We start from the raw sequence: 14,496 nt of genomic DNA on the forward strand, positions 1-14,496 counted from the left end.
TGTCGGCTCCACCCCTCGCCTCCAGAACACTCCTGCTATGCTGGTGGAGGCAACAGGGGCACAAAAATGCCAACGCAGCACTATGTACCATGACTATCCACTATGGAGGGCTGCAGTGACTGCCATTTGGAAAATTTGCCACTCTGCCAGGATAAGTGCCCCAGGGATGACAAATCCACAGGCGCAGCCCTGCCCCACCTCCATAGGTGGATTTCCCTCTCCCTGGATTGGGCTGTAAGAAATGAAATCAATGCAGCAAGAGCTATAATGAGGGAACTGACAGGAAACAAAATTTGAAAGAAACGTAAGTGAAAACATGCACAGAAAAATGCAAAAATGTTAGGAAGAAATATCCTTCCAACAATGGAAAAGATACAAAATATATATGGGCAAAAGATATAAAATTCACAGCCAGTCAAATATTACGATAAAATTGGTACAAGATGTTCTATTGGTGGTACATCAGTCCAAAAGATATCGAGAAGATGGATAAAAATGACAATGGGAAATATTGGAAGTATAAAGAAGATGGTGGTTCATTTTGCCACATGTAGTGGACATGTAGAAAGTTTTTAAAAATTGAAAGAAATTCACGCAGAAATTCAGAAAATTTTAAAATTAAATTTGCAATGGATGCCAAGACTATATTACTAGGATTGTTGCCAAAGAAAAGTCCAAAAATCTTAGAATAACAGCAGCCAGAGCAGTTCTTGCCAACAAAATGGAAAGCAGAAGAATATCTAAAAGGACAGAACTAGGAAAATAAACTACTCAAATATGCAGTGATGGCAAAATGAACTAAATTTGTGTATAAACGACCAATCAAAGAATTTCAAGTTAAATGGAAAGTGTATTATTTATATTATTATTTTGCTGAAATAATTCTTTAAATGCTGAAATTTTTCTATGATTTATATATATCAATAACCTTTATGCTATATATTATCTCAAAAAGGAGCTTAATGGGAAACAGGCAAATGCTTAATTACATCATGAAAGATTACAATAATATGTCAATATAACTTTTATTTTGTGAAACAAATTCAAGACATTTGTAATAGTAATCATTTATCAGAGTTTTTTTATTACCTATTTTGGGATTATTAGAACTTACATCAAGAATAGCCATTATTAATATTTTTTTTATTTTTATATAATATTATAGTTATAATTTTGTCTCCTCTTTTAACCATAATCACAGTTTCATTCTATTTTCTTTTTTCTATTCTGTTCATTTTTTATCTATGAAATTTTTAAAAATAATAATTTTAAAAGGAGATGGCTTGTTCTCAAATGTGCACGCTCAGTTCCCCTGATTAGGCTGCAGCTAGAAGGTGGGTGATGGTCCAGGATGTCTTGGGGCTTCCTCTTTTCCTACTGATTTATTTATTTACTAGTAGTAAAGCCCATTTTAAAATGAAATAAAATGGACTCTAGATGAGGGGCAGGGGGGAATAGGGCAGGAAAGATAGGATTGTTTCCCATACATTGTTTCCCAAATGCTGCACAGCTTTGGAAGCAGGGGAAGGATCCCAATCCTCCATGTGGGGCTCAGCTAGCTCAGGCCTGCATGGAGGATCAGGCTGTTTTCCGCATTGTTTCCTAAGTCCTACAGAAACAGAGAAGGGAAGGGGGGCCCTCTCCTCCAAGCTAGACTCAGTGTGCTGAGTCCAACAAGGAGGACTGGGCCTGTTTCTCTCCCCACCTTGCTTACCAAGGCCTCCAGTTCTTGGGAAGGGATATGGGTGGTGGTTAGACTTCATATCCATTGACGGGGGGGCGGGGTGGGTTTATCATCAGCCTTTTCAAATCCTTTGCGAATTATGTACAGTATATAGATAATTTGATTTATAGCTCCCCCCCCCATCCCCATGACAAACTCAAGGCAGCTTACAATAAAAATTTCATAGTTAACATTCCTTATCAGTTTTCACCAAATTTCACAATGGCGCCATAAAATAAGCTCTAATTAAGGAGATTGAAGGAAGAATTTGGGGTGGGAGAGACAGAAAAGACAAAAGGGAAGAGAGATAAAGAGGAAATGTTGGAAATGCTTTTGCTGTCCTCAGCTATAGGCCTGGTGGAATAGCTCTGTCTTGCAGGTCCTGTGGAACTGAGCTAGGTCCTGCAGGGCCTGGCTTTCATCCGACAGAGCATTCCACCATGCCAGGGCCAGAACCCAAAACATTCTGGCCCTGGTTGAGGACAGCCGAATATTTCTCTGGCCAAGGACCACCAACAAGTTGTTATCCATGGAGCGAAGTGCTCTCTTGAGGTTATATTTGGAGAGGTGGTCTGGCAGGTACGAAGACCCCAGACCTCTCCGGGCTTTGAATGTTAGAACCCAAATGGTTCCTAACATTATTGTAAATGTTTCGTAGTATTATTGTCTGTTCCAGTGAGTCTTTTCCAGGGAATAAAGTACAGTAACTGTAGTTTAGTCATTTTAGCTTCCAGCAGCATAATTGCCAGATAAAGCATTCCTTGGGTTGTACTTTATCGGGCTTCAAAGGAATGTGAGGTGTGTGTGATGTTTTTCACATCAAAATTATGTGTTCTGTATTTTTAAAATATCTTGGAAAAGGGTATGCTGAAACAGTTTCTCTTTGAATTGTTTTTTATGTGAGCAGAGGAGTTGAGGGAATATTAAAACTATATAGATAGATCAAATAATGTAAAATTGTAATTATTCATAAAGTGCATAAAGTAATTATTCATGGAGTTCAACATAATCTATCATTTAAAAGTGTTGTTGATTATTTTGTGTGCATGTGTGTGCGCGCGCGCAATATATGGGGGATGTCATTTTGTACTCCCCCCCCCCCACCCTTCAAAAAAAATTTAGATCCGGCCCTAGTTTTTTTCATGCTCAGTTTTAAAAGCTTATGAAGCTGCATTTAAAATTCACATTTTTATTATTATTTAACCCCAGTAACATGATTGCTTTCATTTAAGAAAATGATATTCATTCCAATTAAAATGTTTCCAGACAATTAAATTGCTTCTTGCTTTCCATAATTGTCTCATTTCTAAGATTTGTCTCTTTCCTGATTAATCAGGAAACCCTGTTTCTTTAAAGATGTACAGAATCCAGACATTCCAAACTAACCATGGCTTGCTTGAACTCTGTGATGCTTGTTCTGTGATGCTTCCATTCTAGAACAGCAAGCTCAAATTTGTGACAGTCTAGAGCTGTCATATCTAGTAAGAAACAGATTCTAGTGAGCTTCTGTTTTACATTTTAGGATCCTGGGTCACCTAAATTATCTTAAATTATAAAGTTCCTTAAGTTCTGAGTGTCTAGTGCTATCATGCTACTGAGCGATATGGAATGAAGAAGTCTAATAGTAGCTTGTGTTAATAAATAGTTGCTATGGAAATGGGATGTGGATATCAATTAATTATGTGAACAAATAACATAATGAAATCACCTTGAATTCAACATTTCTCCATGCTTATGATACTCTTCTTGGTCTTAAGTAAGTGTCTCATACTGTTAAAGTGCTGATATGTTCACAATTGAAAACAATGTGTGTTTTGAGTTTACTTGCTTCTTGGGCATTCACCACTTTTAAAACATGCTTGGCTGTATGATTCACTATGGATACAGAGTCTCTCACAGTTACATAGGCAATACAATTTCTCTCTTTGTAGAACATTGAGCTAAATATCGGTTGTCCAATTTAAAGCACTCAGCTAACTGAGACTTTATGTTGTGCTGGTCAAAGTGGATCAGAACATGTCTAAAAACAGACAACATTTCCATGAGATAAGCAATCCAAATTTTCACAGATAGCATAGTCATTCTGAAATACCAGACCAGGGGTAGGGAACCTGCGGCTCTCCAGATGTTCAGGAATTACAATTCCCATCAGCCTCTGTCAGCATGGCCAATTGGCCATGCTGGTAGGGGCTGATGGGAATTGTAGTTCCTGAACATCTGGAGAGCCGCAGGTTCCCTACCCCTGTACCAGACCATTCTTCATAGATATTTGATGATGATGATGATGACAGCAGGCAAGAAATTTGTGCCACCAATATTTTTAATACTACTATTTGCCCATTTTTTCATGATTCCCTTTGGCCATGTTCTCAACATGCCAGTTCAGCTGTGATAAAGTGTCCACTACTGCTATTCAAGCAATGAGAAAATGGACAAGGTGTGTGGAAAACTCTTGTTACCCTAAAATAATTGTTTCTTACACAGACTGAAAACAATTCAGAAGGCTGCTTGATCTATCTTCTACCATGCTAGAACTACCACTGTCATCAGGCAGAGAACATTTGAATTACATTGAAATATAATGTGCTAACAAGAATAGGCTGATGTTACCCCATTTGTCTGTCTTACATCAGGGTCTCACCTGAGTTAAAATTTGGGAAGGCAGTTCAGTGACCACTCACTCTGACTAGCCCCCTTGACTTTCAGAGGTCTAAATCAGCATAAGTGGTCCTTTGACTCTCTTGATGAACCCAGCTTTAATCAGACAAAGGAAGCAGCTTATTGATGGAGCAAAATATTTCTCTCCTGCATTGCTGAGCAAACATTCCTCAGGAAACCCAGTAACCATAATCAGCTATCAAACACATGTACTGTATGAATGTTGTGCATTGAATTCATTGTTCCCTTTGATCTGCATTCTTGATATCTGTGCTTACCAGATGCTCAGAACTTCAAAAAGTTTCTTGATCCTTTTGTCTGAATTTTATAGGCCAAATGTTTGAAGTGGCCTTTTAACCAATCCCTAAATTAGAGGCCCACAAAGATTTTAAAATGAAATAGGGCAACAATGCCATAAGGTGGAAATAGTCAGCAGATTGTACATTACCCAAAATTTCATCAGGGCATTTGCAAAAGAGAATAACTTGCAGTAAAATACCCTGAAATGTATTTATCCTGTAGAGAAATAGCTGCAGCACTTCATAAGTTTGTCTTCTCATCCCAAATACATTTGAATCCCAGTTGTGTATTATATGGGTGTGTATCAAAGGCTTCTTTTAACTTACTGTGTACATATTTTCAACTTAGCCAGACATAAAACGTGGTTGATTATAATCGCAGGTGTGGGGTGTTGAAAAAAAAGTCAAAGACACGCAAGCTCAAATATAAGGCCTGGGTTTTTTTAAAATCAGGACACTGAAAAGTCCATTTGTTTAAAACAGGAATGGAAAACATGTGGCCCTTTAACTGGCAAAGGTCGCTATTCAGTACACTCCCTAAGTCTTCACCACTGAAGCTTATTCCTGGTGTTGTTAATGCATACCTCTTGGTGTTTGCCTGTAGCTTTTCAAACAGTATAGCACAGAGGGATTAGGTGGGAGAGCAGGGTTAGCTGCTGTCTTCACCCATGTGCTCTGGTTTATGTTTTAGCCATTAATGGGTGAATTCATACATTGTGTGACTTCCATGGATGCTTTCACAAAGCAAGGTAGCAAAGAGCACTGTATGGTTCTCTTTCCCAGAGATAATCAGATCAGCTACATATCTAATTCCCAATTCTGCCCCCAACTCTATACGTCTAATTCCCAACTCTGCCTCCTCCACAGGTAAGGGGACAGACTGATTTCCAACAGGTTTTTCTGCAGCCTTGGGGACTCGCTAGGACTGCAGAAAAAGCTGAAAGTTAAAAGAAACAAAACCAGGAGATTTTAATTCTCCCAATTCAGGAAAATAGCATTTTTGTACATGTCTAGGCAATGCTCCTATCTGTTGATGTGGCAGCCTCTGCATCAGCCACAGGGATCTACACCAGGCCAGAGCAGCTTTGAGCAAACCAAATGGGATACCTCACTCATTCACCTTTCTGGAGGCGCTTCAGGTGGACAAGACCTCCCGCACAAAACATACAAACACAGTCCCACTGTCACCAGCTCACCTGAAATCACACCAGACAAGTGAATAGGTGAGCAAGGGACACCGCCCACACACACACAACTGGCTCACCCAGAGTTAAACTGAAAAAATTGAGTGAGAAGGATGCCAGAAGCCATTCTGGGCCCAGGCATGCTGAAGGAGGAAGGGAACGGAACCCACAACAGGTTTGGCAGAAGAGACTGGGAGCCTCACAGGGCTGGGATTGTCAATGGCTGCAATTGGGGGGGGGGAAGTTGTCAGGAAGGAAGCCATGCTGGAAGGGGTAGGGAAGAGAGCATCAAGGGGGTGATGGGATGAGTAGAGTGCCAATAGGAAGTAATTTGGAAGGTCAGCAAGGGTGTGGGTGAGAGGAGTGCTAAGTGGGGACTTGTGGCTGACTATAATGATAAGAAATATTAAGCACCTGCCTCTCTTTCCTCCAGGTAACAGGACAAGTGGCTGACCTGCTATCACTTGGGGACAAGACTTGAGCTTCTACCTCCCACATCTCCCCTACTCTTTGAGGTTCTGCAAGCAATTCTGTGCCTTTGGTATGACAGGATGGTTGACTGCCCAGCAGAAGGGTGGAAAGTGTTATCATCTCCCCCTCTCTCCTCCCAGCCTGCAGGCAAGCTGCCCATTGTTCAGGAGAGCAATAGCCTGAATCTGCCCTATCACTATGATGCACAAGCAAAAATGGTATCCTTGTTTGCCAGGTGCGACCCCAGATAATGGTGTGCCTCACACAAAGGACTCTTGCTTACAAGAAGTAACAAACGCTATCAAAACTGAGAGGGTGCAAGAACAGGAAAATCCTGTGCATGAACATATCAATCAAAAATCTCCTGTTTGGAGGAAGATCAGTTAACTATTCGAGTTGAGCAGCATCAGTATGGTGTACATTTGCTGGATCCCTCTCTTCCTTTGTAGCCCTTCCCACATTTCTCAAGAAAATATTGCAGAAATGTGCCAGAATAATTGTCAGCCTGGGAGATTCTTGATCTTCCCCAAATGTTGGGAATATTTCCATTTTTAATACGAGCATTTATGATATTTATAAATGGGCATGGTTTTAACCAGATCTTGATGAATGAAGTTCTGGCTGCATATTCCTCATGGCAGGATGTGGAATGCTCCTCTGGGATATGTGACAGGAAATCCATAAATGGATCACCTGCTTTTCTTAAAGTTTACACAGCAGCAGTGAAGCCCTCAGTTTGGATAGGAGCTATTGCTTTTAGAACAGCAGGAAGTTGATTTGTAGGTTTCCTGGTGTTATTTCTAGTTCGCCCATCATACTATTGGATCCTCCTAGCCCAGGGGTCTGCAACCTGCGGCTCTCCAGATGTTCATGGACTACAAATCCCATCAGCCCCTGCCAACCACAGGTTGCAGACCCCTGTCCTAGCCCATTTCTCTATTCTGGCAAGTGGTGGCTCTCCCAAGATCTCAGCCTGATTATTTGCAGATGTTAATCCCTGGGATTGATCAGCCACCTCCAGTAATCAAAACTCAGCTATGTGTAATATTTTCTATTCCTACAATGCCCAAATAGCCAGAAGTTGAATTCTGCAGAAAGAATAGGAGAGTCTGGCTTTTCACTTGACTTGAATCACTGGAGTCTTGGAGCACAATCTGTGGTCCATCACACCACAAATAGCCTTCCTAGCAGCAAACCTCAGTAATCTACTGAAGAAATTAATAGGCTGATTTAGTCATCTTCTGACCCAGAGAACACATTTTTGCATACCTCTCAAAATTTCATTATGCAATCAGATAATCAGAATGGCTTATCCTATCCTATCATTCCTCGTGTACCTTTAATGCTTATCTTGGACTGCCTCTCCATGTCCTTGACTCCTTCCACCTAGAAAAATTGATTATAAGAGTCTTTCTTTCCAAAAGCAGCGATACAATTAGCTGAGGAAGGAGGTGGTATTACAATTATTGTAATTGTCTTCATCCACATTTCCCTTCCCAGAAAGAGACTGACAACAATGGGCATGCTCAGATGGCTGGGACCAGAACATAGAAACAGGAAGTGGCTTACAAATCAGCTGTGAGTGGGAACATTGAACTTGTGATGCGAGGAAGAGTGTCTAGATAACAACAACACAAGCCTTTATTGGCATATAATGTCTAGATAACAAGAAGTAAGCCAAAGTCAGAACAGATGCACACGCAAAATAATGCATTTTCAAACCACTTTCACAACTGTTTGCAAGTGGATTTTGCTATTCTGCACAGCTTCAAAGAGCACTGAAAGCAGTTTGAAAGTGCATTATTCTGCATGTGCGAAATGAGCCTTGGTTTCAGAGTCTGAAAATGTGCCTTACCTCTGCAACCTCATACAATGTCTCTTTTTAAAGGGGTGCCTCTATTCTTGAACTTTAACTCCATGACCCTGTATATATGTGTAAAGTGCCATCAAGTTGCAGCTGACCCAGGGGCATACTGGCCTAGGGACATGGAAATACCCATGTCCCTGGGTGCATGCCTTTCGACTACATAAAGGGTTGTCAGACACCCTCCCCCCCACGTGATGAAACAGTGTGTGCTCTCCCCACTGCAGTGCCCTGCCCCTTCCTGACCTCCCTACCTGCTGGCTTCTGCCCTCCCCAGACCTGGGGAGAGCAGCATCTGGCTTCCAGGGATACGCCAAGGTGGCACAATTCACACACACACCCGCAGTCAAACTTCTGCCCTCCTCAGAGCCTGAGGAGAGCAGGAACCAAGGTGGCCTCCATGGATGTGCTTTTAAAAGCATGGAGGCCGGGGGCAGGGCTCAGGGGCAGGGGGTGGGCAAAAGCCGGGCTGTAGGGAGCCGGGGGTGTGGTGTGTGTGTGGGGGGGCCCAGAGAAGGAGTTGTCTCTGGGCACCATCCCCCCCCCCCCACATACGCCTATGAGCTGACCTTTAGGGTTTTCAAGGCAAGAGATGTTCGAACTCTAAGGTAGTTTGCCATTGCCTGTTTCTTCATAGTGACCCTGATAGTTCTTGATGATCGCATACCCAAATGCTAACCAGGGCCAATCCTGCTTAGTTTTTTAAGTCTGATGAGATCAGACTTGCCTGGACTATTCAACTCAAGAAATTCCCCTATTTAGGAGTCACAAATACAGCCACTGTTGAAGCTTTTAAAAACCCCATTACTTTATTTGGACATATCTCTGCTGTCTCACCTTCCTTCCATTCCTCGCTCTTTTTGCCATGCTCTCTGATCTCCTTTTCCGCTTTTGTATCTGCATTTGTGTGCAGAAGATTTGACCTCTTACTAAACTCAGACTGCTGCTATTATATTATAAATGATGATATAACAAAAAAAACCTCTGTTCAAATAATCTTAACAAAGTGTCTGTTCTTTCTCTTTCTTTTTGCTCTGAGTATCACAAATCATCCCACCTCTCAAAGCAACAAAGCTCAATCAGCATGTGGTTAACCTATGGAAGCTTTCCTCCTGCTGTTGTTATTGGTGACAATGAAGACAATATTTAAATGCTTTGCAAGGTGGACAATTCCTCCGTTGATGGCAGGTAACTCACTTCAGCTGCAGGTGCATGATTTTCTCAGAAATGATGGAAGGATCATGTGTGCTTTAACAAGGGCTCCTGAAATCAGACTGCCTTTCACTCAGTAAATGACCATAAAAAAGGCTTTGAGAACTACAATGGAAAAAAATATCATTTAATCACAGGCAAAAAGAAGTGCCTGCCAATTTGGTGTGATGTCTTCAAAAGACTGGTGAGCATAGTGGGGGGAAAATGCAAAGAGACTGACTTAAGAGGAGCTAATGGCCTCCTGCCTTCGCTAGGCACAGCTTACGAAGGAACAAGGAAGTGGCTTCACTTGAACCACTCAGTCGTTCTTTTTTGCAGCTTCTTGATTACATAGCCAGTGTTGGAATATAACAGAAGAGTGTTTTTTTTCTTTCAGAAGACTTTATGCTGATCTACAATGATCCCATCAAGACTGAGTATAGTTCTTAGAATCATACCCTTGTGCAAGGTGGTAGAAGACATGTTGGTTTGCCTAAGCTGCAGGTGAAGAACTTATATCAGAAAAGGTGAAAGCCACCATGTGGACAGAGGCTGCTAGGGTAAAATTTGTGGGGCAACACAGATATGTTTGCTTCTATTTCCTCCTGAAGCCTGTGAAACTCATGTACGGTAAACAATTTTACTACAACATCATGCTTTCATCACAAAAGTTTTTTTTAAAAAAAGTTTCCTACCACTTCCCACAATGCAGACTGATCTGCATAAATCCATGTCACTCCATTCTGCATCGATCAGACCTCACCTGAAATACTGTGTCCAGTTTTGGGTGCCACAGTTCAAGAAGCATATTTACAAGCTGGAGTATTCTAGAGAATATCCCTCGGTAGAACGGGATCTTACATACCTAATTTGTTGAGGTTTCTCGTTCTGCATGGCTCCCAGGTGCTTCCAAGGAATCAAGGCAGGACTGCGTCATCATGCCCTAGCTGTCTCCACACTAGTCCACTTTTTTCTCCATTTGCACCGCAATCTTTTCCGCACTCTCTTCCACACATGCATGGACAACCTCTGTTTCCCACATTCTGATTGATGGATTCTCCCCCCATTCCCCCACTCACTTTCACTAGTTCAGTTTTAGTTGACTTTGAACCCAATTACAGAGAGAAAACTCCTTCAGGTACAATAACAGACATGCCTTTATTGCAGTGGAAAAAAATCACAGAGGAAGAAACTGTGGATTAAGACAGAAAAAAGGGGAGGTCAAAAAGGGCAGCGATTCTCTCAAGCAGCCATGAATTTCATTTCAGACATGGGGGAGGGAGTGAAAATAACAGGAGGGTAGCGATTCTCTCCAGCAAAACCAAGCAATTTGCAAAAATTGGTTGCTCCCAGTGCCTGTTTATTGGAGGATGGGCCAGAATGGCGAGACGGGAAAAATACCCCAGTTCTGCTCCTGTGGTGTTTGCACAGCAGCAGGGTCACACAGGAGCATTTTAAAAAGTACCACCTCTTGGGCGGTTTTTGAAAGTCGTGGGGCAAAGTGAAAATAGCAGTGTAAAACTGGGGCAGACTTGTGCAGCTTCAGGAACCGTGTAGAATTCCTGGCTGCACAAGGATATTTTCTGTGCTCACCCCTAGGATATTTTGACTGCAAAAACAGCCTTAGAGAGCTGGGTATGCTTAGTCTGCAGAATGGAATGTTAAGAGGTGACATGATAGCCACATTTAAATATTTGAAGGGATGTCATGTTGAAGAGGGAGCAAGCTTGTTTTCTGCTGCTTCAGAGACTAGGCAAGAAGTAATGGATTCAAGGTACAGGAAAAGGGATTTCACCTAAACATTAGGAAGAACTTCCTGATGGTAAGGGCTGTTCAGCAATGGAATATGCTGCTTCAGAGGGTGGCAGAATTTCCTTCTTTGGAGGTTTTTTAAACAGAGCTTGATGGCCATCTGTCAGGAGTGCTTTGATTGTGTGTTTCTATATAATAGGGGGTTGGACTGGATGGCCCTGGTGGTGTCCTCCAACTCTATGATTCTTTGCACAATTATCTAAGTGAGAAATCAAGACCTCCCAGGAAGTTATGCCATAACTAGGGTGTTGGGAGGGAGGGGAGGGAAATTGCTGGAAGATGATTGAAAACATATCTTGCATGGAAAAAATGTACATTAAATGCAAGCTTGACTCACAGTGGCAATAATATGTCCCAGTGCCATTGTTTTCAGTGTCTGGGCTCAACGTTAGAATATTTAAGAATAAAGAAGAGAGTGCCTGTCGGCATTTTCATTACATTGGATTCTGCGCTGAGGAAACAAATCAGCCTTTGCACATCTAAGTTTAAGAATAACTTCCAAGACAGAAGGTGGACCATCCAGATAGGATTCAACTCTGAAACTTTATAATTCAGTATTCACAATTGAGCAATCAGATATAACTCTCAGCAGCCTTCTGCCTTATTCCCAAATAGTAAAAACTAAAACCAGTTACAGTTCTTCAAAAGTTTTTTCCAAATGGAAGAGATACTTATCTGCTTCCAGATACACTAGTTCATGTAGTACTAACACACAGTATCTTCACATCTTCCTACAACATACTTATCCAGTTATATGAAGGTGATGCCACTCCTTAGCTGTCTTTCCCCTGTTTTTATGAATCACTTTCCCAACTTATGTTAACTTCTGATGGGATCAGAGGCGTAGCTCCAAGGGAACGGGGGTTGCACAATGCACCAGGGACACACCCCTGCAGGGGTGTGGTGAGGGCATTCCTGGGGTGTTCTGGGGGCTTCTGAGGTGGGGCGGGGGAGTTCCGGGGCATTGAAAACAGTACATAGGTAATAACTTGTGTGGAAGTGAAACACATATACACGTTGCTGTGTGAGACGTCAAGTGGGGTTCCCCCCCACACGAAGGTAACTTTCACTCTCTGTGCCTCACCCACTGCTACCACACAACACACATACTCTCATACACATTCAGCTCCTCCTCACACTCCTCACTCTGCCCTCCCTCACATCCAACCACCACTTAACTACTTCCTCATCCACATTCCACATCCATATTGAACAAGCTTGAATGTAAAAGACAGCTGGAGGGAGGAGGAGGAAAGGGTTGGAGGGGGAGGCAGGCAAGGGAAGAGAAGAGAAGTGAGGGAGGGAGGGAGGGGAGAGAGTGAGGGGTGGCATGCAAGGGAGGGGAGGGAGGGGGCCCAACATCTGGATATGACCCACCCTAATGGAGGGAGAGGGAAGGGAGGGGGAAGGGTGCCATGCAAGAGAAGAGAAGTGAGGGAGGGGAGAGAGTGAGGGGTGGCATGCAAGGGAGGGGAGGGAGGGGCCAGCCAGCCTAGATTCCCTGAATACTGAGGTTACAGTTCAGAAAACCAAGCACGCATTACTCAGGGGTAAGCTTGGTGACATACTTCGAATGTCTGAGTCGCACACCTCAGAGGGTTTCCTCAGAAGTGACACCCATTGCCACCAACCAACCTTACTCCCAGGTAAAGGATCGTGACCAGCCAGCCTAGACATGTGGGAGGGGTGCCTTTCCATTCCCCTCCCAAGGAATGCGGTCACACACATCAATGACACTGCACAGTAACAGGCTGCATGTTTCCATGAGCATGTCCTGTTGGCCTCTGCAATTGATTTGCTGCTACTGTTCCTTTCCCATTTCACCACAATAACCCACAACAACGCGTGGCCAGGTACCGCTAGTTGTAAAATATTTATTTTTGGTTTTGTTACTGTTCTTACAGCATCAACTTAGGTACAATTTCTGTGCAAATTGTGACTGAGGTTGTGACTAAAAATAATTAACCTATTTAAATGCTGCCACTTTTCTTCAGTGATACTGTAGTAACTTAAACAGCATTTCCATTTTGCTAAATTAATCTGATATGGAATTGCCTTGTGTTGAATTAGACCATTTGGTCATCTAGTACTATCTGTTCAGTACTATCTGCTTCATCCATCCAGATCTTAAAAGAGGTTTTTTTTTCGAGATTTCTGCTTAAGATTCTTCTAGCTGGAGACTGAATCTCCTGCATACAAAGTTTGTATTCTGCAACTGAGCAAAGGTCTCCCTCCATGGTAACCAAGCCCAATAATTTATTTGTTTGACTTTATTTTGTTTATTTTATTCTTTGAAAACAAAAAAACACACATAAGGAATTAAGGTAATCATTTGAGTAGCATGTCTCTCTCTCTTAGTCTGGAGCAGCAGTGGCGTAGGAGGTTAAGAGCTCGTGTATCTAATCTGGAGGAACCGGGTTTGATTCCCAGCTCTGCCGCTTGAGCTGTGGAGACTTATCTGGGGAATTCAAATTAGCCTGTACACTCCCACACACGCCAGCTGGGTGACCTTGGGCTAGTCACAGCTTCTCGGAGCTCTCTCAGCCCCATCTACCTCACAGGGTGTTTGTTGTGAGGGGGGAAGGACAAGGAGATTGTAAACCCCTTTGAGTCTCCTGCAGGAGAGAAAGGGGGGATATAAATCCAAACTCCTCTCTCTCTCTCTCTCTCTCTCTCTCTCTCTCTCTCTCTCTCTCTCTTTCCTTCTCTCTCTGCCAGCCTCCATTCAATATGTACTTTTGGTACCAAAAATTCCTTGCCTACTTTTTAAAAACTATTATCCCAGTACTCATTAAGTGCTTTTCCTGCCAGCTCCCTGCAGTATCTTCAATTCATGTGACCCAGTTGTTAACCCTCATTTATTCAGCCAGCCATGGTAAAGATGGGAGCAGGAATTCTGCAAATACCATGTTTCTGTGTCTGGAAACTGTATCTTTCATTTTTCATCGACTCCTTTGATGATGGAGCCACAGGAGCTGATGAAAATGAATGAACACATTCCTCATACCCAGATCTAATCCTGATCCAATTTACTTTATCACACAAAGGTGGCAGCAGGTTAATCAGCTTTCCCACTCTATTCCCACTCTATTCATCCCACACATCCTTGCAAGCTGCCACCATTTTATGGGACATTTATGTCCAGGCTTGCAAAGCAACTCAACACAAGATGAGCTGTATTGACTGATTAGTTGATTGATTGATTTACATTATGTATAGTCTGTCTTTCTCACCTGGACTCAAAGCAGAGTACACATAGTGAGTTAGAACAATTGACAAAAATTGAACATTCAA

This window comes from Sphaerodactylus townsendi, linkage group LG02 (assembly GCF_021028975.2).
Source record: "Sphaerodactylus townsendi isolate TG3544 linkage group LG02, MPM_Stown_v2.3, whole genome shotgun sequence".
In the NCBI taxonomy this organism is placed as follows: domain Eukaryota; kingdom Metazoa; phylum Chordata; class Lepidosauria; order Squamata; family Sphaerodactylidae; genus Sphaerodactylus; species Sphaerodactylus townsendi.